Source organism: Orcinus orca, chromosome 19, assembly GCF_937001465.1.
Source record: "Orcinus orca chromosome 19, mOrcOrc1.1, whole genome shotgun sequence".
In the NCBI taxonomy this organism is placed as follows: Eukaryota; Metazoa; Chordata; class Mammalia; order Artiodactyla; family Delphinidae; genus Orcinus; species Orcinus orca.
In genome coordinates this window covers 43,186,046-43,198,366 of record NC_064577.1, presented here as the reverse complement: position 1 = coordinate 43,198,366, position 12,321 = coordinate 43,186,046, and the positions used below count along the sequence as shown (strand labels likewise).

General features: G+C 41.9%; 1 pseudogene; it reads left to right on the top strand.

Moving 5' to 3' along the window:
• The window catches only part of LOC101272557 (40S ribosomal protein S19-like), a 29,775-nt pseudogene continuing 17,454 nt past the window's right edge, over positions 1-12,321 (top strand).

The window sequence follows — 12,321 nt, the reverse complement described above, 5'->3', positions numbered from 1 at the left end:
ATGCGCAGATATAAGCCACTTGGCACAGTGCCCGACAGTCCTTCAATGGTCAAGAAATATTTACTGAGCACCTACGAGGAGCAGGACCCTCTTCTAGATGTTGGGAGGTAAGAGGAAACAGAAGCCAGCCCCTGCTCTCCCGAGGTGGATACGAAGGCAAGGATGGAGAGGGGAGTGAGCCGTAGGCACAGAGACCATGCCCCATAATTGCTCCCACTAAGTGCCTGGGCAAGCCACTCTGGGGTTCTCTGCTTCTGGAACTAGAAAACAGGAAGAGCGCAGAGGGGAGATGCTTCACACAGAGCAGCCATCCACGTATTCTGTCACTGCCAGTCCCCTAGGTGAGCAGCCCTGCTCCCACCCCTGTGAGACCAGCAAAGCCCCTCCACCCCCACCCCCACCCAGACACCTGGCCCAGGCCGAATCGGTGGCCTGGAGTGCACGCTTTGCTTCCTGCTCCCTCTCTTCCCAGGACCTGCAGCCTCTGCTCCTTGTCCTGTGGCAGACTGAAAGCTGCTTAGCCTCCATCCAGGTCCAGCCCTAAATCTGATGCAAGTATCTTAGAGGTTGTAAGAACCTGTGGTTCAGGGACAACCTTCAAGGCTCTGAGGCAGCCCTGAGGAATGAGGCCCCAGCTCTTCACTCTCAAGGGGTGGGGCAGGTTCAGCTTGAGTCAGGCGTGAGTGGGCTTCTGGTCGAAATCAGGGAGCTCCTTGTAGGGAAACAGGGAAATCAGAGTCTAACCTGAGGAATATAAGATCATCATCATTGGGGCCATTCTTAAGCACTTAGGACATTATTTTATTTAATCCTCTGTGTATATAAAATCCCACTTAATTTAAATTTTTTTATTTTTTATTTTTTTTGGCTGTGCCGCGTGGCTTGCAGGATCTTAGTTCCCTGACCAGGGATAGAACCTGGGCCCCCTGCAATGGAAGCGCCGAGTCCTAACCACTGGACCACCAGGGAATTCCCTAAAATCCCATTTTAGAGTTGATAAAACTGAAGCCCAGGGAAGTGAAGTGAGTCACCCAAGGAATTAGAAGTCCCTGCTCTTCTCTACCTCCACGCGGCTGGCTGGCTGAGCTCAGCCCTGTTGCTCCTGCGTTCTGGGTCAAGGCTGAACTTCAATCCCCAAGTGTAACCAGAGGTAGGGGTGCTGGGACCCAAGAAGTGGGGAGAAAGTTTTGCAACTCCCCTGGGTCATTGCCGGTCGTGTCACCCCTTCTCTGGGCAGCCACCCACTCAGCCTCATCCCCAACCTCAGGGTCAGGAAGTAGGGCCAGGGTTGGGAGGTGGGGTCAGGTCCTTCCTAGCTCCCCATTGCTGCTTCCATTACTCTGTCACTTTCTTGCAAAAGTCCTACTGCATCTACTTGTGCCACCCTCTACCCCCCTCACTGGTGTTGTCCACTGACCTTGCCTTCCATCTGTTGAAGCCTTTTGGCATCCCACCCCCTAGTGCACCCTGGGTAACTCTAAAGTCCCAGCCTCTCCGTTCTACAGCCTTCACATGTCTAATCACTTTCTCCTCTGCCCGCACCCTTGTTCACATCCTGTACATTGTCATCACCTGTAAGTGCTCACATTTTTCTCTCTGACCTCATCTTCTGCTCCTTTTGTTCAATTATTCCAGACAACTGTTCTTCAATCTCTGTCAACTGACCCGGTGATGTTTTCCCCATCCATCAGCTCCCTTCTGTCTTCATTCTCTTACTTTTTCAGCCCAGAGTCTCTGATTTATCAGATTATCTTCACTCACTACCCTCAGTCTTTTGTGGTTACATTTGCCTGGCAAGAGCCTGACACTGGACTTCTGATTCAGGAAGGCTACCTATGTTTACCACACCATCCCTCTGAAATGACAGAGAAAAAATATACTGAAGTTTTAAAGCAGATTACATTGTACGAATAGGAAAACCCAATAGAGAAGAGGAATCCAAGACCCCATAGAGCGAGCCTCTCAAAGTGTGAAGTTTCCTAAAAGGACCCTGGATTTCCTGCTAATATCAAGAACAAAGCAAGGATGTCACTCCCATTATCACAATTCAATATTGTGCTGGAGGCTCTAGCCAGCGTGCTAAAGCAGGGGGAAAAAGGCATCTAGAACTGAAAGGAAGATGTAAAACTGTCTTTATGTGAAGACGGTGTGAACGTCCATGTAGAAAATCTGAAGGAACCTAAAAAATAGCTACTAGAACTAATAAATGAGTTTAGCAAGACTGTAAGTTATAAGATCAATATATGAAGTCAATTATATTTCTATAGACAGGCAATGAACAACTGGAAATTGAAATTTTAAAAAATGCCATGTACAGTAGCATCAAAAAATACAAACTACTTAGAAATAAGTCTGACAAAGGATATATAAGACCTGTACACTGAAAACTACAAAACACTGCTTAGAGAAATTAAAGAAGAATCAGTAATGCAGAGACATACCATGCTCATGGATCAGAAGACTCCATACGGTTAAGATATCAATTCTCCCCCCAATCGATCTATAAATTCAACACAATCCCAGTCAAATTCCCCACAGGTCTTTGTAAAAATCGAAAAGTTGATTCTAAAAATCTTAAGGAAATACAAAGGACTTAGAATAGCCAAAACAACTTTGAAACGGAAGGACGGGAAAATATTGGAGAGCCCTTCCCCCTGGCTGGCAGCAAGGAAGCCACAGGGTGCCTGAAGTTACTGTAGAAGACGTTGCCTAGGGTTACCGTAAAAGACATGAACCAGCAGGAGTTCATCAGGGCTCTGACAGCTTTCCTCAAAAAGTCTGGGAAGCTGAAAGTCCCTAAATGGGTGAACACCACCAAGCTGGCCAAGCATAAAGAGCTTGCTCACTACACTGAGAGCTGGTTCTACATAGAGTGGCTTCCACAGTGCTACACATCTATCTCCAGGGCTGTGCTGGGTTGGTTCCAAGACCAACATCTATGGGGACATAAACCACATCATGTCTAGCCACTTCAGCAGGGCTCCAAGAGTGTGGCCTGTCTGTTCCTCCAAGCCCTGGAAGGGCTGAAAATGGTAGACAAGGACCAAGATGGGGGTGGCAAGCTGACACCTCAAGGACAGAGAGATCTAGACAGAATTGCCAGATGGGGGCATCTGCCTAAGAGAAGCATTAGAACAAATGCTGGGTTAATAAATTGCCTCATTCTTTAAAAACAAAAACTAGTTGGAGAACTTACACTATGTAAACTCAAGGTGATTAGAAAGCTATAGCAATCAAGGCAGTGCATGTTGGGATCAAGATAGACAAATAGACCAAAGGAAGAGAATACAATGTCTATAAACAGACCCACACATATATGGTCAATTGATTTTTAGCAAAGCTGCAAAGACAGTCTAGGGGAAGAAGGATAGTCTTTTCAACAAATTGTCCTGGGAGAAATGGATATACAAAATAAAATAAATAACCTCACACCATATATAAAAATTATCTCAAAGTGGACCCTAGACCTAAACATAAGCCTAAAAGTATAAAATTTCTAGAAAAAAACATAGAAGAAAATCCTTGCGACCTTGGGTTAGGCAAAGATTTCTTAGATAAGACACTTTAAAAGAAAAAATTGGACTTTATTAAAATTAAGACTTTCTGCTATTTGAAAGACACTGTTAAAGGAATAAAAAGACAAGCCCCAGGGCTCCCCTGGTGGCACAGTGGTTAAGAGTCCGCCTGCCGATGCAGCGGACACGGGTTCATGCCCCGGTCCGGGAAGATCCCACATGCCGCGGAGCGGCTGGGCCCGTGAGCCATGGCCGCTGAGCCTATGCGTCCGGAGCCTGTGCTCCGCAACGGGAGAGGCCACAACAGTGAGAGGCCCGCGTACCGCAAAATAAATAAATAAATAAATAAATAAGGATAACGGGCTGGGTGCAAATTGCTTGCATCACCACTAATCCAAATGTACCATAAAACGGTTGCTTTTACAGTAAGAATAGGATTTGTCTTCACCCACAGTAGGTCCTTCACAAACATTTGTAGAATTGATACTGACCAGGGTTCTTGGCCTTCCCTAATCAATAGAAATTGGTTAGAGGTCAGTTAAGAAATTCAGGCAAGCCTTGACTGGAGCCCCTGCTGCAGCACTGGGGAGCGAAAACAAGTAACAAGTTCTCTTGCTCCCTCCTGGTGGGAGGTGGGGGGGGGTGGGGGCTGGTTCCTTGTATGGGGTGAGGGTAGGGGTGCGTCCAGGGGTTAGGCTGGAGGGGGGGCTTAGGTGGTTTACCCACCCCCTTTGGTGGTGTTGAGTGCAGGGGGTCTGCGCAGTACCCTGCTTTTCTCCCAGCTCTTCAGAAGTGGCAGCTGGGTTTTTCTTGGTCTTTCTGTATCTTGCTATCCAGAATTTGCCCCAACTCTGCATGCACGCAGTTATTTTTAGTCTTTGATAATTTCCTTGTATTCTGTGGCTCAAGAAACCATTTGTCCAGGTGCAAGCACTGCAGCACTGCAGCAAAGGGTCCCAGGTCCCAGGTCCCAGCCTGTCTCAGAATGACCAAGTAAATGAATAGGCAAATAGATCAATAGCATAGTCCAGAAACAGTCTGCATAGAGTGAATATTGTAATATAAAGGTTTATCATGTATTTCTATTAAATATGTCCTTCATGTCCATGAGCACCTCAAGGTGACATGCCCCCAAATTGACCTAAGCACCCTACTCCCCTTCCCTATTCATGCACTTCTTCCTACTTCACAGTTCCACACAGTCACCCAGACAGGAAAAGTGGTCACCCTGGATCCCTCTCTCCCCCTCACTCTCATTCTGTTTACCTTCTGAGATGTCTCTCAGTCTCCCCCTCCCACCGCGTGGGAATTTAGCACAGGATAAAAACAGCATTTCAAACCAGCAAGGAAAGGAGACAGTGCTAGAACAAGTGGCTATCTATCTATGGGGAAAAAAAAGTGAAATCCATACATAAAAATGAATTCCAGATGGATTAAATATCTAAGTGTGAAGAGTTAAACTATAAAAGCAACAGAAAGAAATATAGAAGGATGTTTTTTATAATTTGGGGATGGGAAGGACTTCTATGAGACATGAAAATCATAAACCATGAAGAAAAAGATCAACAGATTTGATTACAGTGAGAGGCACCACAATGTTAAAAATTGAACGCTAAGCGGGGAGTATTGGCAACATTTAAGACACAGATAAGTTTCATTATTACCCTTAATATACAACAAGCTCCTAAAAATCAGTAAGAAAAAGTTAGAAAACCCAATTTAAAAAACGGGCAAAAGTAATAAGACAATTTATAGGATAAACGCAAAAGGCTAAGAAACATATGAAAAGTTGTTCACATTCACTGGGATCAGGGAAATGCAAATTAAGACAATAATGAGCTACCATTTTTGTCCGCTAAATTGTTAAAAAAATTAATACAACAAATAATGTTCAGTGTTCACAGGAGCGAGGATAAAAAAGAAAACGTATACATTGTTGTCGGTGAGAATACAAACTGGTGCAACAGTTTTTGGTGCAGTTTATTAGTACTCATCAAATGTTAAGTGAATCCTTTGAGAAAACTACTCCACTTTCTTTTTTTTTTTTAATTGATCTATGTCATCTCATTTTTTTCATATATCTTTTTTTAATAAATTTATTTATTTTTTTTTTTGGCTGTGTTGGGTCTTCGTTTCTGCGCGAGGGCTTTCTCTAGTTGCGGTGAGCGGGGGCCACTCCTCATCGCGGTGCTCCACTTTCAACAGAGATCTGTTGTTTCAGCATCCGTCACCCTTTCTCCCAGCTACAGCCCTCGCCCACCTCCCACTCTCTGGAGAACCCCTCCCCTCTCACTCACTCGCACGCGATTGGGCGGGGCTGCTCCCCTCCCAGTCATGTGACTTCACCTTGATCAATCACTGAGTCATCCTCCCTCAAGCAAACGGAATGGTTTAGGGCAGAGCGTGTGATCTGAATGAGGGTCAAATTAGAGAACACCTTGTGACTTTTTTCCAGTCTCCCGGAAAGAAGAGCTGGTGGAGTGCCTCTGGAACTTCTATGGCCACCTTGACTTCACATGGAAGAGTTGATCTGAGAAGGCAGAGGAAATCAAAGCCATGTATTGGTGCAAGATTCATGAAGACAAACTTTGGGCACCTGGACCCAATCGTGCAAAGTCAGATGTCCCTAGGAATTTAGTATGTGAATCAATAAAACCCTCCCACCAATTTGAATTACATTTCTGTCCCTTGCAAACCAAAACAATTCTAATATTGAATCTATCCTTTAAAATATTTACTAAACTGCTGTTGGGGTAAAGGGGTAGTTTCAGAAAACTATATAAATGTTCTGTTTTTAATTTTAAAGTATATGCCTGTGCCTATAAAAAGGTCTGAAAGGACACACATGCGCGCGCACACACGCACACGATCATAATCCCTAAGAAAGTGGCAAAGAGAGCCGAGGGAATCCACTCTTAACCCTTAAGCACCTATTCTGACCAATCATTGTTCTAGGCTGGGGGCATAGCATTAAACAAAACAAACAGAATCTCTGCTTTCATAGTACGTGGAGGCATCATTTTTTAAAAAATGAATGAATCCAACTTTCTGCTTTCACTGTGCCTATATCCAAGCAGCTGAGTATTACTAAAGAAAAACACAGAGCTGAAAAGACAGGAACCCAAAAAAAAGGGTGGTTCTTGATGTTATATGGAACCTGAACATGGCTTGACAACGCTCCTATTAACTACCTCTCCTGATCTCTAAAAAACTTTCCAAGTCTCCCACTTACCTTCCTTAAACTTTTAGGAAGTGATTGCAGTTGTCATTAGGACAGTTCATCACTAGTCTGTGTCTCTTCCTTCCTGGCACATGGTAAGATTCCACTGCCCTGCCCTCTGAAGTTAGGGATGGCCATGTCACCTGCTTTGGCCAATGAAAAGTGGATGGAATTTACATGTGTTTCTTCCAGGTGGATGCTTTTATGAACTGGTGCACAATTTTCCATGCTGCATTTCCCTTGCCAGAGGGACCATCAGTAACTAGCTGGTGGAAGTTCCAACCAACCTGCGTTGATGTGAGGATGATGTGAAACAGAGCTTCATGTCAACCCATGATGGCCATGTAGTCCAAGCAAGAAACAAGCCACGATGCTGTGGTAGTTCGGTTTCTCTAATAAGCAGAGTTCTAGATAGGGTTAGATGGGCAAAGCATTTATTGGGGCAAACGCCTGTTAAGGAGAAAGGGTTAGGAGCCAGAGTAGGCATGGAGAGCCATCAGACCACAATGCAAGTCTGACACCTTGAGAGGAGAGAAGGAATCAGGAGGATTGGGCAGGAAAACAAGCTTTCAGAAAGGCTGGTGGAAGGACTACCCCAGCAGTCCAGTGGTTAAGACTCCGCACTTCCACTGCAGGGGGCATGGGTTCGATCCCTGGTGGGGGAACTAAGATCCCATATGCTGCGCGGCCAAACAAACAAACAAAAAAGAAAGGCTGATGGAGATAGTCACCAAGCCAAAATTACCCATTAGTAGAGTCCCAAGTCCCACAAGAATGGGCCAGCACTAGTACCCCAATGGCTGAGCAGCAGAGGGGAAACATGGCCTCAATACAAATGCAATGAAGGATTCGTAGGGATGGCAGCTGGAGCTGTCAGTCACCTAGGCTCCACGTGGCAGGTTTCCTTGAAGGAAATCTGAGCAGCACATTTCAATGACCCTCAGAGTTCTTTAACCCAGGGGTCAGCAAACTACAGCCCACAGGCCAAGTCCACCCTGCTGCCTATTTTCATAAATATAGGTTTGTTGGAGCACAGCCACACCCTTTTGTTTACTGTTATCTGTGGCTACTTTCCCATGACGATGGCCAAGTTGAGTAGTTGTGACAGAGACTACAGTCTCTGTACCCTGTGATAGTAATTACAGCTCGCAAATCCTAAGATATTTACTAGCTGACCCTTGGCAGGAAAAGTTGCCAATTCCTGCTTTAACCTACTGCGATTTGAGGGAGGTTTATTGCCATAGCAAAACCTAGCCTATTCTGACTGGAATAGTGATCTAAATGTATCTTCTTTCCTCACCTCCCACTCCACAACCTACTCCAACCTGGTGCTACACTTCCCCTCCCCCTCAACTCCAAACTACTCTTTCTAACGCTGTGGCATACCTGTTATATATATATATATATATATATATATATATATTTTTTTTTTTTTTTTTTTTTTGGCCATGCCCAACGGCCTACAGGATCTTAGTTCCCTGACCAGGGATTGAACCTGTGCTCCCTGCAGTGGAAGTGCAGAGTCCTAACCACTGGGCCACCAGGGAACTCTCCCCTGTTTTAGCTCTTATCTAATTTGACTTCTTAGCAGCATACAGCAGTTACCTATTTCCCCCTTCTTAAAACATACTCTCCCCCCAGCCTCTAGGACACTCCATTTTCTTGGTTTACCTTTTATTATCTCTTTGACAACTTTTTCTTAGTCTCCTTGGCTCAACCTATTAGATGTTCCTCAGGTTTTTGTTCTAGGCCTGCTTCTATCCTCACTCCCTAACATTCTATGGCTTTAATTGCTATCCATATTCTAGCAGTTCCCAGTTTAATATCTCCAGCTCAGATATAAGCTCCAGTCCTATACATTCAATTGCATACAAGACCTCTCTCCACTAGGCTGTTGATTGTTCCAAAACTGGTCTCATCATCTTTTCCCTTAATCCTCTTTCCCCTCCTGAATTTTTAAAATAAATGGTAGTATCATCCACCAAGCTGCTTATACCAGAAATCTGAGTCTTCTTTGATTCTTTATTCTCTTTCACCCCACACTCTAAATCCAATCGCTAAGTTCTGCTTTTCCTACCTCCGGAAAGGTAATTTGTCCACTTCTCTCTATCCCCATTGCTGTGAATCTAATCCATGCTGCCCTTTTTATTCACCCAAACAACTGCTACAATCTCTTAACTGGTATCCTTGTTTCTCTTCAAGTGTTTCTCCAATCAGATCCTCACACTGCAATCAGAGACCTTTGCCAGCGAGAATATAGGAACAAATAGGAAACAAATAGAACAGGGAAGATTTAAACACAACTATATTAGTACTTATGTGACATGTAAGTGGGCTAAATACTCCAATTATAAGAGAGAGATGTCAAACTATAATAAGTAATCCAAGTATGTGCTATTTACAAGAGACATATCTTAAATGTAAGAACATGGAAAGGTTAAAATTAAAGGATGAAAAAAGATACAATGCAAGCACCAACCAAAATGAAGTTGGTGTAGCTAAATTAATATCAGACAAAGTAAACTTTATGGCAAGAAGTACTACTAAAAACACACACATTTTATGATGATAAAAGGGCCAATCAAACAGGAATACATAACAGTCCTAAATTTATATTCACCTAACAATATAACCTTAAAATATATAAAGTGAAAACTGACAGAATTAAAGGAGAAATAGACAAACCTTCAATTATAGTTTATATTTTTAACATATATCTCTCAGCAGCTGATAGAACAAGTAGATTTTAGAAATCAGTAGAGAAATGGATGATTTGACAACATAATTAACGAATTTCCCTGACATTTATAGACTACTATATATATATATAAAAAAAAAAATGAGGAAACTAACAACTACAGAAGGCACATTCTTCTCAAATATCAATTTTCACACTTAACAAAATTGTCCATATGCTGGGCCATAAAGCAAGTCTTAACAAATTCCAAGTTATTAAAATAATGCAGAATGTATTCTTTGAACTCAGTGAATTTGAAATCAGTAACTAAAAGATAACTAGAAACCCCCCTCCCCCAAAGTTTAGAAATTAATTAATAAGCCTCTAAATAACCAATGGTACCAAAGAAGAAACCACAATGGAAATTATAAAATATTTTGAATTGAATGATAATGGGATACAGCTAAAACCACACTTAAAGAGAAATGTATAGACTTAAATTTATATATTAGAAAAATATAAAAGATAAAAATCAATGATTTAAGCATCCATTTAAAGAATTTTTAAAAAGAACAACAATTAACAACCCCTCCAAAAAAAAGTAGAAGAAAGGAAACAATAAAGATAAGAGTAGAAATCCACAAAATAGAAAAAAAATACAATAAAGTCAACAAAGCCAAAATTTGGTTTTTGGAAAGCCCACTAAAATTGATAAAAACCTAGCAAGAAAAATAATGGGGGAGGCAGCAAAAATAAGTCATATTAGGAATAAAAATGGAAACATTACTACAGACCCCACAGGTGTTAAAAAATAATAAGGAGATATTACAAACAACTTCATGTCAATATTTGAAAATTTAGGTAACATGGGAAAATTTCTCTAAAAAAATACAAATTACCAAAAATGTCACAGGAATATCCAAAAATATCACAAGAATACTCTAAATTTTGAGGTCACAATAGGCCTACATCTGGTAAAGAAATTGAATCTTTCATTTAAAATCTTCCCACAGAGATAACTCCAGGCCCAGATGGCTTCTCTGGGAAATTATTCCAAGCATTGAAGGAAGAAATATTACCACCTTACACAAACTCAGAAAATAGAGAAAAAAAGAACATTTCTCATCTCGTTTTATGAGACTTGAATAACTTTGATACCAAAACCTGACAAGCTTATTACAAGACAGGCAAGTTATGGCCAATATCTCTCATAGACAGAGGCACAAAAATCCTACACAAAAATACCAAATCAAGACTTCTCTGGTGGTCCAGTGGGTAAGACTCCGCACTCCCAGTGCAGGAGTTCCGGGTTTGATCCCTTGTCGGGGAACTAGATCCCACATGCATGCTGCAAGTAAGAGTTTGCATGCTGCAACTAAGAATCTGCATGCCACAACTAAACATGCCACAACAAAGATCCCATGTGCCACAACTAAGACCCAGTGCAGCCTAAATAAATAAATAAATAAATTTCTTTAAAATAGCAAATCAAATTCATATTTTTTGTAAAGGTAATTAATAATAATGACCAAATGCTGTTTTGTCCAGCAGTGAAGGTTGGTTTGCTATTCCAAAATCAACCTATGTAACTAATCATATTAACAAAATAAAGTAGAAAAACTACCTGACCATTTTTAATAGGTGCAGAAGAAGCATTTAACAAGATTTAATACCCATTCATGACCTTTAAAACTCTCAGATAACTAAAATAAAAGGGAATTTGTTAAGATGTCATGATTCCTATGTTGATTGATAGATTCAGTGCCATCATAATCAAAATCTTGGCAGGTTTTTAAAAATAGAAATTGACGGGGCTTCCCTGGTGGTGCAGTGGTTAAGAATCCGCCTGCCAATGCAGGGGACAAGGGTTCGAGCCCTAGTCCGGGAAGATCCCACATGCCACAGAGCAACTAAGCCCATGCACCACAACTACTGAGCCTGTGCTCTACAGCCCGCGAGCCACAACTACTGAGCCTGCATGCCACAACTACTGAAGCCCACACGCCTAGAGCCCGTGCTCCACAACAAGAGAAGCCACCGCAATGAGAAGCCCGCACACCACAACGAAGAGTAGCCCCCACTCACCACAACAAGAGAAAGCCCACACACAGCAACAAAGACCCAACGCATCCAAAAATAAAAATAATAATAAAAAAAATAGAAATTGACAAGCTGATTCTATCATTTGTATGGAAATGCAAAGGACCTAAAATAGTCAAAACAATCATTGAAAATGAAGAACAAACTTAGAAAACTTACAGTATCAGGGACTTCCCTGGTGGCGCAGTGGTTAAGAATCTGCCTGCCAGTGCAGGGGCTACGGGTTCCATCCCTGGTCCAGGAAGATCCCACATGCCGCAGGAATAAACATAACCCAGGAATAAACATAACCCAGGAATAAACATAACAAAAGATGTGCAAAATACTAATGAAAACTAGAAACCAGTCTGAGAAATGAAAGACCTAAATAAACATGTTAATAACCATCAGGAGACTCAATATTGTTAATATGTTAATTATTCTCTTAATCTTTAATAAATTGAATGAAATATCAATCAAAATCCTCGAAGGATTTTTTTGTAGAAATGGACAAACTGATTCTAAAATTTATATGGAAATGCAAAGGAACTAGATTAGCCAAGGCAATCTTGAAGTGCACAGTTTAAAGACTTACAGTATCAGATAGCAGAACTTATTATAAAGAGATAGACAGATGATAGATAGATAGACAGAGAGATAAATCTACAGTAAGAGATTATTAGCACAAGGATAGGCAAATAGACATTGGTATAGAATATAGTCCAGAAATAGACCTCCACATATATCATCACCTAATATACAACAAAGGCGCAACTGCAATTCAGTGGGGAAATGATGGTGCTTTTAATAAATGGTGCTAGCACAACAGA